Here is a 12,590-nt window from a genome sequence, read left to right on the forward strand (position 1 = left end):
GGCGCACGGGTGACATTAATTGCCACCCTTCCCTTCCAATGTAATTGTTGCATGGGCAGCCCCACATCAGCCTTTCTACGTCTAGGCCTTCTTTCTAGATTCTTCTTCCTGTGATTACTATTCCTCTACTTCAGTTTGTGTGTGCTTGTTGTTTCTGTTGTTTTTATCTTACACATTTCTAAAAGTTGCCGCAGAGCCTTTCTGGAAGGAAGCAGGAGGTGACTGTCCACAAGCCTCACTGACTAGGCCAGTGTCCCACCTGCTGAAGGTGGGCAGCTACATCTTCCCCCGCCCAGGCCAGGACTGGCACAGCCCCCAGGGCAGAGGGGCCTAGAGTCTGCCCAGGACCCCTCCTCCGCTGCCCCCATCTCTCCCTGCTGCAAATGTTCTCATTACACCGTCTCTGGGCTTCCCAGGAACAAAATGCTGCTCAACCCTCCTGGTTTCTCCGCCACCGCAGGCTGCTTCTCAAAGGGCTCTGCTCCCCTCTCTCAGGTGCCCCTGAGAGGGCTGGGTGACCCTCCGCTGGTGCAGTCGAAAAGGCCCAGACTCTGAAACACACCTGGGTTCAAATCCCCAGCTGGACCTCACTTTCCAATTTGGAAAATGGGGCTGATTGAGCCTTCGTGCAAAGCTGTTACAGATATTAAATTGTAGAACTTCTGTAGAGCGCTTGGCAACCTAGAAACCCTCCTTCAAGGCAGCTGTTATTTGTGTTAATATTAGTTCGGCTCAGCCACTTCCTGGCTGTGTCTGTGAGCACATGACGTAGCTTCTTTGAGCCTCAGCTTCCCTATCTAGAAAGTGGTACTAATACTCTATACAGATGTCAAGAAAATTACAGTAGATATTGTAGGTAATATTCCTAGAGCAACAGCTAGCAGGCACTAAATAAGCATAGTGATTACATTTATTAAAGGCCATAGATTAGGGCACAGAGAAAATGTCAATAAATTCCAATATAGAAGAACTGGAGTTCATACATCCTTCTTTGATAACAATCTACAAAACTAGAAATTAAAAATAAAACCAGAGAACTACCCCCACACCCGGCAAATAAAACCCTTTCTTTTAAACAACTCCTGAGACTTCTGGGTCAGGTAGTGGATTCAACATGGGCATGTGATTCTGCTCCTTTCTGAAATCCCACTAAAATAACAGTAATGGAATTTTAAATTTTTGACAAACTATAGATAAAATAAAATTTGCCTTTTAAACCATTTTTAAGTGTACACTTTAATGGGATTAAGTAGATTCACATTGTTGTGCAACCATCACCACCATCCATCTCCAGAGCTTTTTCATCTTTCCAAACTGACACTCTAAACCCATTAAACACTAAACTCCCCATTTCCCCCTTCCCTTAGCCACTGGCAACCACGATTCTACTTTCTGTATCTACAAATTTGACTGTTCTAGGTACCTCATGTAAGTGGAATCAGTGTTTGTCCGTTTGTGTCTGGCTTAATTCATTTAGCATAATGTCCTCAAGGTTCATCCATGGTGTGGCATGTGTCAGAATTTCATTCCTTTTTATGGCTAAATAACATTCTATTGTATGGATAGACCATATTTTATTATATTTATCCATTCATCATGCATCAGTGGACAATTGGGCTGCTTCCACCTTTTGGCTATTGTGAATAATGCTATAGAAACATTGGTGTACAATGGGGGAAACAGACTCCACTCTTGGAGGGCACACACAAAGTAGGGTGCGCATTGGGACCCAGGGCAAAGAGCAGTGACCCCATAGGAGACTGAACCAGACCTACCTGCTAGTGTTGGAGGATCTCCTGCAGAGGCAGGGGGTGGCTGTGGCTCACCATGGTGTCAAGGACACTGGCAGCAGAAGTTCTGGGAAGTACTCCTTGGCGTGAGCCCTCCCAGAGTCTGCCATTAGCCCCACCAAAGAGCCACATAGGTTCCAGTGCTGGGTCACCTCATGCCAAACAACCAGTAGGGAGGGAAGCCAGTCCCACCCATCAGCAGACAAGAGGATTAAAGTTTTACTGAGCTCTGCCCACCAGAGCAACACCCAGCTCTACCCACCACAAGTCCCTCCCATCAAGAAGCTTGCACAAGCCTCTTAGATACCCTCATCCACCAGAAGGCAGACAGCAGAAGCAAGAAGAACTACAATTCTGTAGCCTGTGGAAGGAAAACCACATTCACAGAAAGACAGACAAAATGAAAAGGCAGAGGACTATGTACCAGATGAAGGAACAACATAAAACCCCAGAAAAACAACTAAATGAAGTGGAGATAGGCAACTTTCCAGAAAAAGAATTCAGAATAATGATAGTGAAGATGATCCAGGACCTCGGAAAAATAATGGAGCAAAGATCGAGAAGATGCAAGAAATGTTTAACAAAGACCTAGAAGAATTAAAGAACAAACAAACAGAGATGAATAATACAATAATTGAAATGAAAAATACACTAGAAGGGATCAATAGCAGAAAAACTGAGGCAGAAGAACGGATACATGACCTGGAAGACAGAATGGTGGAATTCACTGCCAGGGAACAAAATAAAGAAAAAAGAATGAAAAGAAATGAAGACAGCCTAAGAGACCTCTGGGACAACATTAAATGCACCAACATTCGCATTATAGGGGTCGCAGAAGAAGAGAAAATATTTGAAGAGATTATAGTCGAAAACTTCCCTAACATGGGAAAGGAAATAGCCATCCAGGTCCAGGAAGTGCAGAGAGTCCCAAGCAGGAAAAACCCAAGGAGACACATGCCAAGACACATAGTAATCAAATTGACAAAAATTAAAGACAAAGAAATATTATTGAAAGCAACAAGAGAAAAATGACAAATAACATACAAGGGAACTCCCATAAGGTTAACAGCTGATTTCTCAACAGAAACTCTACAAGTCAGAAGGGATTGACATGATATATTTAAAATGATGAAAGGGAAGAAACTACAACCAAGATTACTCTACCTGGCAAGGATCTCGTTCAGATTCAATGGAGAAATCAAAAGCTTTACAGACAAGCAAAAGCTAAGAGAATTCAGCACCACGAAACCAGCTCTACAACAAATGCTAAAAGAACTTCTCTAAGTGGGAAACACAAGAGAAGAAAAGGACCTACAAAAACAAACCCATAACAATTAAGAAAATGGTAATAGGAACATACATATCAATAATTATCTTAAACGTGACTGGATTAAATGCTCCAACCAAAAGACACAGGCTCACTGAATGGATACAAAAACAAGACCCATATATATACTGTCTACAAGAGACCCATTTCAGACCTAGGGACGCATACAGACTGAAAGGGAGGGGATGGAAAAAGATATTCCATACAAATGGAAATCAAAAGAAAGCTGGAGTAGCAATACTCATATCAGATAAAATAGACTTTAAAATAATGTTACAAGAGACAAGGAAGGACACTACATAATGATCAAGGGATCAATCCAAGAAGAAGATATAATAATTACAAATATATATGCACCCAACGTAGGTGCACCTCAATACATAAGGCAACTACTAACAGCTATAAAAGAGGAAATCGACAGTAACACAATAATAGTAGGGGACTTTAACATCTCACTTACACCAATGGACAGACCATCCAGACAGAAAAGTAATAAGGAAACACAAGCTTTAAATGACACAATAGACCAGATAGATTTAATTGATATCTATAGGACATTCCATTCAAAAACAGCAGATTACACTTTCTTCTCAAGTGTGCTTGGAACGTTCTCCAGGATAGATCACATCTTGGGTCACAAATCAAGCCTCGGTAAATTTAAGAAAATTGGAATCATGTCGAGCATCTTTTCTGACCACAATGCTATGAGATTAGAAATCAATTACAGGGAAAAAAACATAAAAAACACAAACACACGGAGGCTAAACAACACATTACTAAATAACCAAGAGATCACTTAAGAAATCAAAGAGGAAATCAAAAAATACCTAGAGACAAATTACAATGAAAACACGATGATCCAAAACCTATGGGACACAGCAAAAGCAGTCCTAAGGGGGAAGTTTATAGCAATACAAGCCTACCTCAAGAGACAAGAAACATCTCAAATAAACAATCTAACCTTACACCTAAAGCAATTAGAGAAAGAACAAACAAAACCCAAAGTTAGTAGAAGGAAAGAAATCATAAAGATCAGAGCAGAAATAAATAAAATAGAAACAAAGAAAACAATAGCAAAGATCAAAAAAACTAAAAGCTGGTTCTCTGAGAAGATAAACAAAATTGATAAACCTTTAGCCAGACTCATCAAGAAAAAGAGGGAGAGGACTCAAATCAATAAAATTAGAAATGAAAAAGGAGAAGTTACAACAGGAACCGCAGAAATACAAAGCATCCTAAGAGACTACTACAAGCAACTCTATGCCAATAAAATGGACAACCTGGAAGAAATGGACAAATTCTTAAAAAGGTATAAGCTTCCAAGACTGAACCACGAAGAAATAGAAAATATGAACAGACCAATCACAAGTAATGAAATTGGAACTGTGATTAAAAATCTTCCAACAAACAAAAGTCCAGGACCAGATGGCTTCACAGGTGAATTCTATCAAACACTTAAAGAGCTAACACCCATCCTTCTCAAACTCTTCCAGGGCTTCCCTGGTGGCGCAGTGGTTGAGAGTCCGCCTGCCGATGCAGGGGACACGGGTTCGTGCCCCGGTCCGGGAGGATCCCACGTGCCGCGGAGCGGCTGGGCCCGTGAGCCATGGCCGCTGGGCCTGCGCGTCCGGAGCCTGTGCTCCGCAACGGGAGAGGCCACAACAGTGAGAGGCCCACATACCGCAAAAAAAAAAGAAAAAAAAAAAAAAAACTCTTCCAAAAAATTGCAGAGGAAGGAACACTCCCAAACTCATTCTATGAGGCCACCATCACCCTGATACCAAAACCAGACAAAGATACTACAAAAAAAGAAAATTACAGACCAATATCACTGATGAATATAGATGCAAAAATCCTCAACAAAATACTAGCAAGCAGAATCCAACAACACATTAAAAGGATCATACACCATGATCAAGTGGGATTTATCCCAGGGATGCAAGGATTCTTCAGTATACACAAATCAATCAATGTGATACACCATATTAACAAATTGAAGGAGAAAAACCATATGATCATCTCAATAGATGCAGAGAAAGCTTTTGACAAAATTCAACACCCATTTATGATAAAAACTCTCCAGAAAGTGGGCATAGAGGGAAGCTACCTCAACATAATAAAGGCCATATACGACAAACCCACAGCAAACATCATTCTCAATAGTGAAAAACTGAAAGCATTTCCTCTAAGATCAGGAACAAGACAAGGATGTCCACTCTCGCCACTATTATTCAACATAGTTTTGGAAGTCCTAGCCACGGCAATCAGAGAAGAAAAAGAAATAAAAGGAATACAAATTAGAAAAGAAGAAGTAAAACTGTCACTGTTTGCAGATGACATGATACTATACATAGAGAATCCTAAAGATGCCACAAGAAAACTACTAGAGCTAGTCAGTGAATTTGGTAAAGTTGCAGGATACAAAATTAATGCACAGAAATCTCTTGGATTCCTATACACTAACAACAAAAGATCATAAAGAGAAATTAAGGAAACAATCCCATTCACCACTGCAAAAAAAAGAATAAAATACCTAGGAATAAACCTACCTAAGGAGGTAAAAGACTTGTACTCAGAAAACTATAAGACACTGATGAAAGAAATCAAAGATGACACAAACAGATGGAGAGATATACCATGTTCTTGGATTGGAAGAATCAATATTGTGAAAATGACTATACTACCCAAAGCAATCTACAGATTCAATGCAATCCCTATCAAATTACCATGACATTTTTTACAGAACTAGAACAAAAGAATCTTAACATTTGTATGGAGACACAAAAGACCCCGAATAGCCAAAGCAGTCTTGAGTGAAAAAAACAGAGGTGGAGGAATCAGACTCCCTGACTTCAGACTGTACTACAAAGGTACAGTAATCAAGACAATATGGTAGTGGCACAAAAACAGAAATTTAGATCAATGGAACAGGATAGAAAGCCCAGAGATAAACTCACGCACTTATGGTCAACTAATCTATGACAAAGAGGCAAAGATATATAATGGAGAAAAGACAGTCTCTTCAGTAAGTGCTGCTGGGATGGGCTTCCCTGGTGGCACAGTGGTTGAGAATCTGCCTGCCAGTGCAAGGGACACAGGTTCGAGCCCTGGTCCGGGAAGATCCCACATGCTGCAGAGCAACTAAGCCCGTGTGCCACAACTACAGAGCCTGCAGTCTAGAGCCCGCAAGCCACAACTACTGAAGCCTGTGTGCCTAGAGTCCATGCTCCCCAACAAGAGAAGCCACCGCAGTGAGAAGCCCGTGCATGACAATGAAGAGTAGCCCCCACTCACTGCAACTAGAGCAAAGCCTGTGCGCAGCAACTGAGACCCAGTGCAGCCAAAAATAAATAAATAAATTTATTTTAAAAAAGTGGTGCTGGGAAAACTGGACAGCTACATGTAAAAGAATGAAATTAGAACACTTCCTAACACTATACACAAAAATAAACTCAAAATGGATTAGAGGCCTAAATGTAAGACCGCACACTATAAAACTCTTAGAGGAAAACATAAGAAGAAAACTCTTTTTTTTTTTTTTTGCAGTACGCGGGCCTCTCACTGCTGTGGCCTCTCCCGTTGCGGAGCACAGGCTCAGGACACGCAGGCTCAGTGGCCATGGCTCACAGGCCCAGCCGCTCCACGGCATGTGGGATCTTCCCGGACCGGGGCACGAACCTGCGTCCCCTGCATCAGCAGGCGGACTCTCAACAACTGTGCCACCAGGGAAGCCTGGAAGAACATTCTTTGACATAAATCACAGCAAGATTTTTTTGATCCACCTCCTAGAGTAATGGAAATAAAAACAAAAATAAACAAATGGGACCTAATGAAACTTAAAAGCTTTTGCAAAGCAAAGGAAACTACAAACAAGATGAAAAGAAAACCCTCAGAATGGGAGAAAATATTTGCCAATGAATCAGCAAAGGATTAATCTCCAAAATATATAAACAGCTCATGCAGCTCAATATTAAAAAAACCAACAACCCAATCCAAAAATGGGCAGAAGACCTAAATAGACCTAAATTTCTCCAAAGAAGACATACAGATGGCCAAGAAGCACATGAAAAGCTGCTCAACATCACTAATTATTAGAGAAATGTAAATCAAAACTACAATGAGGTATCACATCACACCAGTTAGAATGTGCATCATCAGAAAATCTACAAACAATAAATGCTGGAGAGGGTGTGGAGAAAAGGGAACCCTCTTGCACTGTTGGTGGGAATGTAAATTGATACAGCCACTATGGAGAACAGTATGGAGGTTCCTTAAAAAACTAAAAATAGAACTACCATACGACCCAGCAATCCCACTACTGGGCATATACCCAGAGAAAACCATAATTCAAAAAGACACATGCACCCCAATGTTCATTGCAGCACTATTTACAATAGCCAGGTCATGGAAGTAACCTAAATGCCCATCGACAGATGAATGGATAAAGAAGATGTGGTACATATATACAATGGAATATTACTCAGCCATAAAAAGGAATGAAATTGGATCATTTGTAGAGATGTTGATGGATCTAGAGACTGTCATACAGAGTGAAGTAAGTCAGAAAGAGAAAAACAAATATCGTACATTAACGCATATATGTGGAACCTAGAAAAACGGTACAGATGAACCGGTTTTCAGGGCAGAAATAGAGTCACAGATGTAGAGAACAAACATATGGACACCAAGGGGGGAAAGTGGCGGTGGTGGTGGTGGTGGTGGGATGAATTGGGCGATTGGGATTGACATGTATACACTGATGTGTATAAAATTGATGACTAAGAAGAACCTGCTGTATAAAAAGTAAAATAAAATTCAAAAAACCCCCACAGATATGATCTAGACTAGTTGCTGCAGACACATAGATTATTCTGGAAGGAAATATCAGAAACTGATAACATTGATCCCTGTGGGGAAGGGACTTGCATAGTTGAAGGACACCAGAGGGAAGGAGATTTCCCACTGAACTTCCTTTTGAACCTATAAAATTATTTTAAACTTTTCATTTTGAAATACTTTTAGACTTACAGAGAAGTTACAAAAATAGCAGAGTGTTCCCATTTACTCTTCACCTGGCTTCCTCTAATGTTTATATCTTACCTAACTGTAGTACAAGGATCAAAACCAAAACATCAAAACTGTTCATACAGTGCTAGTACCTAAACGCTAGGCTTTATTCAAACATCACCAGTTTTCCCACTAATATCTTTTCTGCATCAGGATCCAGGATGCCACATTATACTTCACCATCATGTCTCTTTCAACTCCTCTGGTCCGTGACAGTTTCTCAGTCTTTCCCTTAATTTATCAACGTTAAGCATCATGCATTTTTGGTAATACCACAAAAGTGATGTGCCCTTCTTGGTACGTGGTATCAGGGGATACATGGTACGTGATTGCCATAGATCTTATTACTGGTGATGTCAACCATTGTCACCTGGTTGAGGTTTTATCTGTCATGTTTCTCCACTGTAAAGTTACTATTTTTCCTTTGTAATTAATAAGTATGTTGTGGGGAAATACTGTGAGATTATACAAAATCCTATTTCATATCGCACTTTTTCCCACTAACTTTAGCATCCCTCACTTGTTCTTGACTGCAACAGTTATCACTATGGTGTTTGCCTAATGATGATTTTCTATTTCCTTCATTTCTTCTGTATGCATTAATTGGAATTCTACTGTAAGGAAGAGCCGCCCTTTCTTCCCCATTAATTTATTTATTCAATTATTTATTTCTATTCATATTTGATTTTTTATTTAAATCCAATTATTAGCCTTAGGAACTCATGAACATTTTTTCTGAGTTATAATCCAGTTCTATACTTATTTATTTTGTGGATCATTTTGTCCAGCTTCAGCCTTTGGGAACTCCTTAAGGTTAGCTCCTGTCAATAGCCCTCATCTTTTTTTTCAGCACTTCCTTACTTTCTGGTACCTCAAGAAATTTCCAGTTTCTCCATCAAGAGATGAATGAAGAAGTTGTACACACACACACACACACACACACATACACACAATGGAATACTACCCATCCATAAAAAAGAATGAAATTTTGCCATTTGCAACAACATGGATGGACTTGGAGGGTATTATGCTAAGTGAAATAAGCAGACAGAGAAAGGCAAATACTGTATGATATCACTTATGTGTGGAATCTAAAAAATACAACAAACTAGTGACTATAACAAAAAAGAAATAGACTCGCAGATATAGAGAACAAACTAGTGGTTACCAGTGGGGAGAGAGAAGGGGGAGGGGCAATACAGGGGTAGGAAATTAAGAAGTACAAACCATTACATATAAAATAAGCTACAAGAATATATTATACAACACAAGGAATATACCCAGTATTTTCCAATAACTATAAATGTAGTATAACCTTTAAAAATTGTGAATCACTATATTGTACACCTATAACATATAATATTGTACAGCAACTACACTTCAACTTAAAAAATAGGGTTAAAAAAAAGGAGTCCTGGGCTTCCCTGGTGGTGCAGTGGTTGAGAGTCCGCCTGCCAATGCAGGGGACACAGGTTCGTGCCCCGGTCTGGGAAGATCCCACATGCCGCGGAGCGGCTGGGCCCGTGAGCCATGGTCGCTGAGCCTGCGCGTCCAGAGCCTGTGCTCCACAACGGGAGAGGCCGCAACAGTGAGAGACCCGCCTACCACACACACACACACAAAAAAGGAGTCCTTGTTCATGGAAGATCTAGTGCTCCAATAAAATCAATACAACTTTGGATTAAAAATCTGAAATGGGGAATTCCCTGGCAGTCCAGTGGTTAGGACTCCGAGTTTTACTGCCAAGGGCCCGGGTTCAATCCCTGGTCGGGGAACTAAGACCTTGCACGCCGTGTGGCGCGGCCAAAAAAAAAAAGATCTGAAATGATGTCCCGTCCCATCAACCACAAATTAAGCTTTGAGATTACAGAGTTACAACCTTACCCTGGCAAACCCCTCAAATACCCAGCTACCATATGAAAGAAAAACTGTTCAAAATGTAATGTTACACATTTTGATAATATTAAACATTTCTTCTGTTAAAAAAAAAAAAAGGGCCTCCCTGGTGGCGCAGTGGTTGAGAGTCTGCCTGCCGATGCAGGGGACACGGGTTCGTGCCCCAGTCCAGGAAGATCCCACATGCTACGGAGCGGCTGGGCCTGTGAGCCATGCCGCTGGGCCTGTGCGTCCGGAGCCTGTGCTCCGCAACGGGAGAGGCCACGGCAGTGAGAGGCCCACATACCGCAAAAAAAAAAAAAAAAGAAGTTTCCAGACCCATCTTGTATTTTCTCTGCCCCAGCACTGGAATCAACCATTTTTCCAAACAAATTACCTTGGGATCATGATTTTATTAACCACAGATTAGCTTTGTTCATTATGCTTTCTTTAGGTTAATATGAACTAGGTTACCTGAACACAGCGTCCTGGGTGTGCTGTGTGCAGTGTCTTCAATCCTCACATTACTGCTGCAGGCTGTGCACTATTATTACTGCTGTTTCACACATGGAAAAACTGAGGCTCAAAGCTCAGTCCATCCATCCAGGTGGAGAGTTTGAGCTCAGGTCTGTAGGCCTCCAAGCCCAGGATCTTTTCCCTGATGGAGACTGGAATTTAGGGAGGGCATGAGGGAACTGCCAAGTCCACATCAGCATCTAGAAGGATTGTGATGGCTGCCTCAGAGGCTGTGGTGGACGTGTAACGTGTCACTCTGGCTAGACTGAGTGACATTTCCCACAGCTCCCTTCCCTGGGTGGGTCACAGGAGAGGTCCTTGCATGCCTGCCACTGGCCCACCTTCCCCAGGGTTGGGCCTTCAACTTCAACTCCTAGGCCGATGGTGTGTGTTTGGCTCTGTGAGGAGCAGCCTGGCAGTAAGAACTGACCTGGGTTTCAGCCTTTCTGCACGGGCTTGTGTCTGCGGATTCCAGCACGTTCTTGCTCCCCCGCCCGCTTACATCCATCTGCCCTTCCGGCAGCCTACCCCGTGGCTTCAAGCTCCAGCAACAGACTCAAGGATACAGCCTTCCAGAGACAGCTTAAGATGCCCCTACAGTCACCCTAAGTTCAAACACTTGTGACAAATCCTTTACTCTCTGTGGCCAGGTGTTTCCACTTGAACCCTAACTGCATCAGAGGAGAGACAGTGGTTCAGAGCAGGTGGGCCCTTAGAGCTCAGGGCCTCCAAGGGTCACCAGCATCAGGGTCCTCCCGCCAGGCCTGCTCAGAGTCCAGCTTTCCTATCTGTCCTGCAGCTATCAGTGGAGGAGGAGGACACAGTTTCCCAAGCTGGTGCTGACAACAAAAAGCTGCAGTTACCTACTGAATCTTACATAAAAATCAGATGCTCTGTGTCGTTGGGGGTATTTTGGTAAATGGACATCCTGGAACTGGGGCACCCTGGGGACAAAGTTGGTGCTGGGACTCCGTGGGTGGGTACCACCACCAGGATGGGGTCATCCGCTCCTCAGGAGCAGGGCTGGGCCTCAGCATCCAGGGTGGGACCCTGCTCCGGAACTCAGTTGGGTAAAGAGACACAGGTGAGCAGGACATCTGTGATGGCCAGACTCTGCAGCTCAGGCCTGGGGTGGCCACCAGGGGGCGCTGAGGCCATGCCCAGATGGCAGTGATGTCCCTAGGGGTGTCAGGGTGCCTGGGAGTTAGGAAGAATCCAGGGTAGAGGAATGGGGGTCTCCAAGGTTGAGCAGGGCAAATGCCCACTGTATCTGTAGGAACCCTTGGTGCTTTGGCTCCATCTGCTCCACCTTGGGCAGCTGGAGTACAGAGCTGGGTTGGTGCCACCTGGGACCCCCAGGAGGGCTACACTCGTTGGAAGGCCTGAGGTTATCACCATGCAGGGTGGGAGGCTGGATGTGGCAGGCCTCAGCTGCGTGAGGATTTCTGTTACTCCTTCACTGCTTACCGATCATGTGACCCACCGACCCCTGTTCAGGCCTCAGTTTCCCCATCTGTACAATAAGGGGGTGGATTGGAAGATCATTCAGGTGACTCCCAGCTTACCAGTAATAATAGAGATGATGGTGGCGATGGTGATGGCGGTGCTACTTGCCAAGAATTCATTATGTGCCAGACTCTGCACAAAAGTCATTTAATTGGGACCTTCCCTGGTGGTCTAGTGGTTAAGACTTCCACTGCAGGGGGCGTGGGTTTGATCCCTGGTCGGGGAACTAAGATCCCGCATGCCATGTGGTGCAGCCAAAAAAGAGAAAAAAGTAATTTAATTGGGCTGTGTCCCTTACTCTGCATGATGACCCCATAGGGTGGGCACAGTTGTCATCCCCATTTCATAGGTGAGGACATAGAGGCTCACACAGCTGGAAAGGAGCTGAGCTGGGAGATAGCACAGCTGGGAAGAGTCCAGCCCAGGATCACATGGACCTGGGCTTGGACCCAGGTTCTGCCGTTTCTGTCTGTGTGACCCTGAGCAAATGACTAGCCCTCTCTGTGCCT

Source organism: Mesoplodon mirus (assembly GCF_964341445.2).
Source record: "Mesoplodon mirus genome assembly, chromosome: 13".
NCBI classification, from domain to species: domain Eukaryota; kingdom Metazoa; phylum Chordata; class Mammalia; order Artiodactyla; family Ziphiidae; genus Mesoplodon; species Mesoplodon mirus.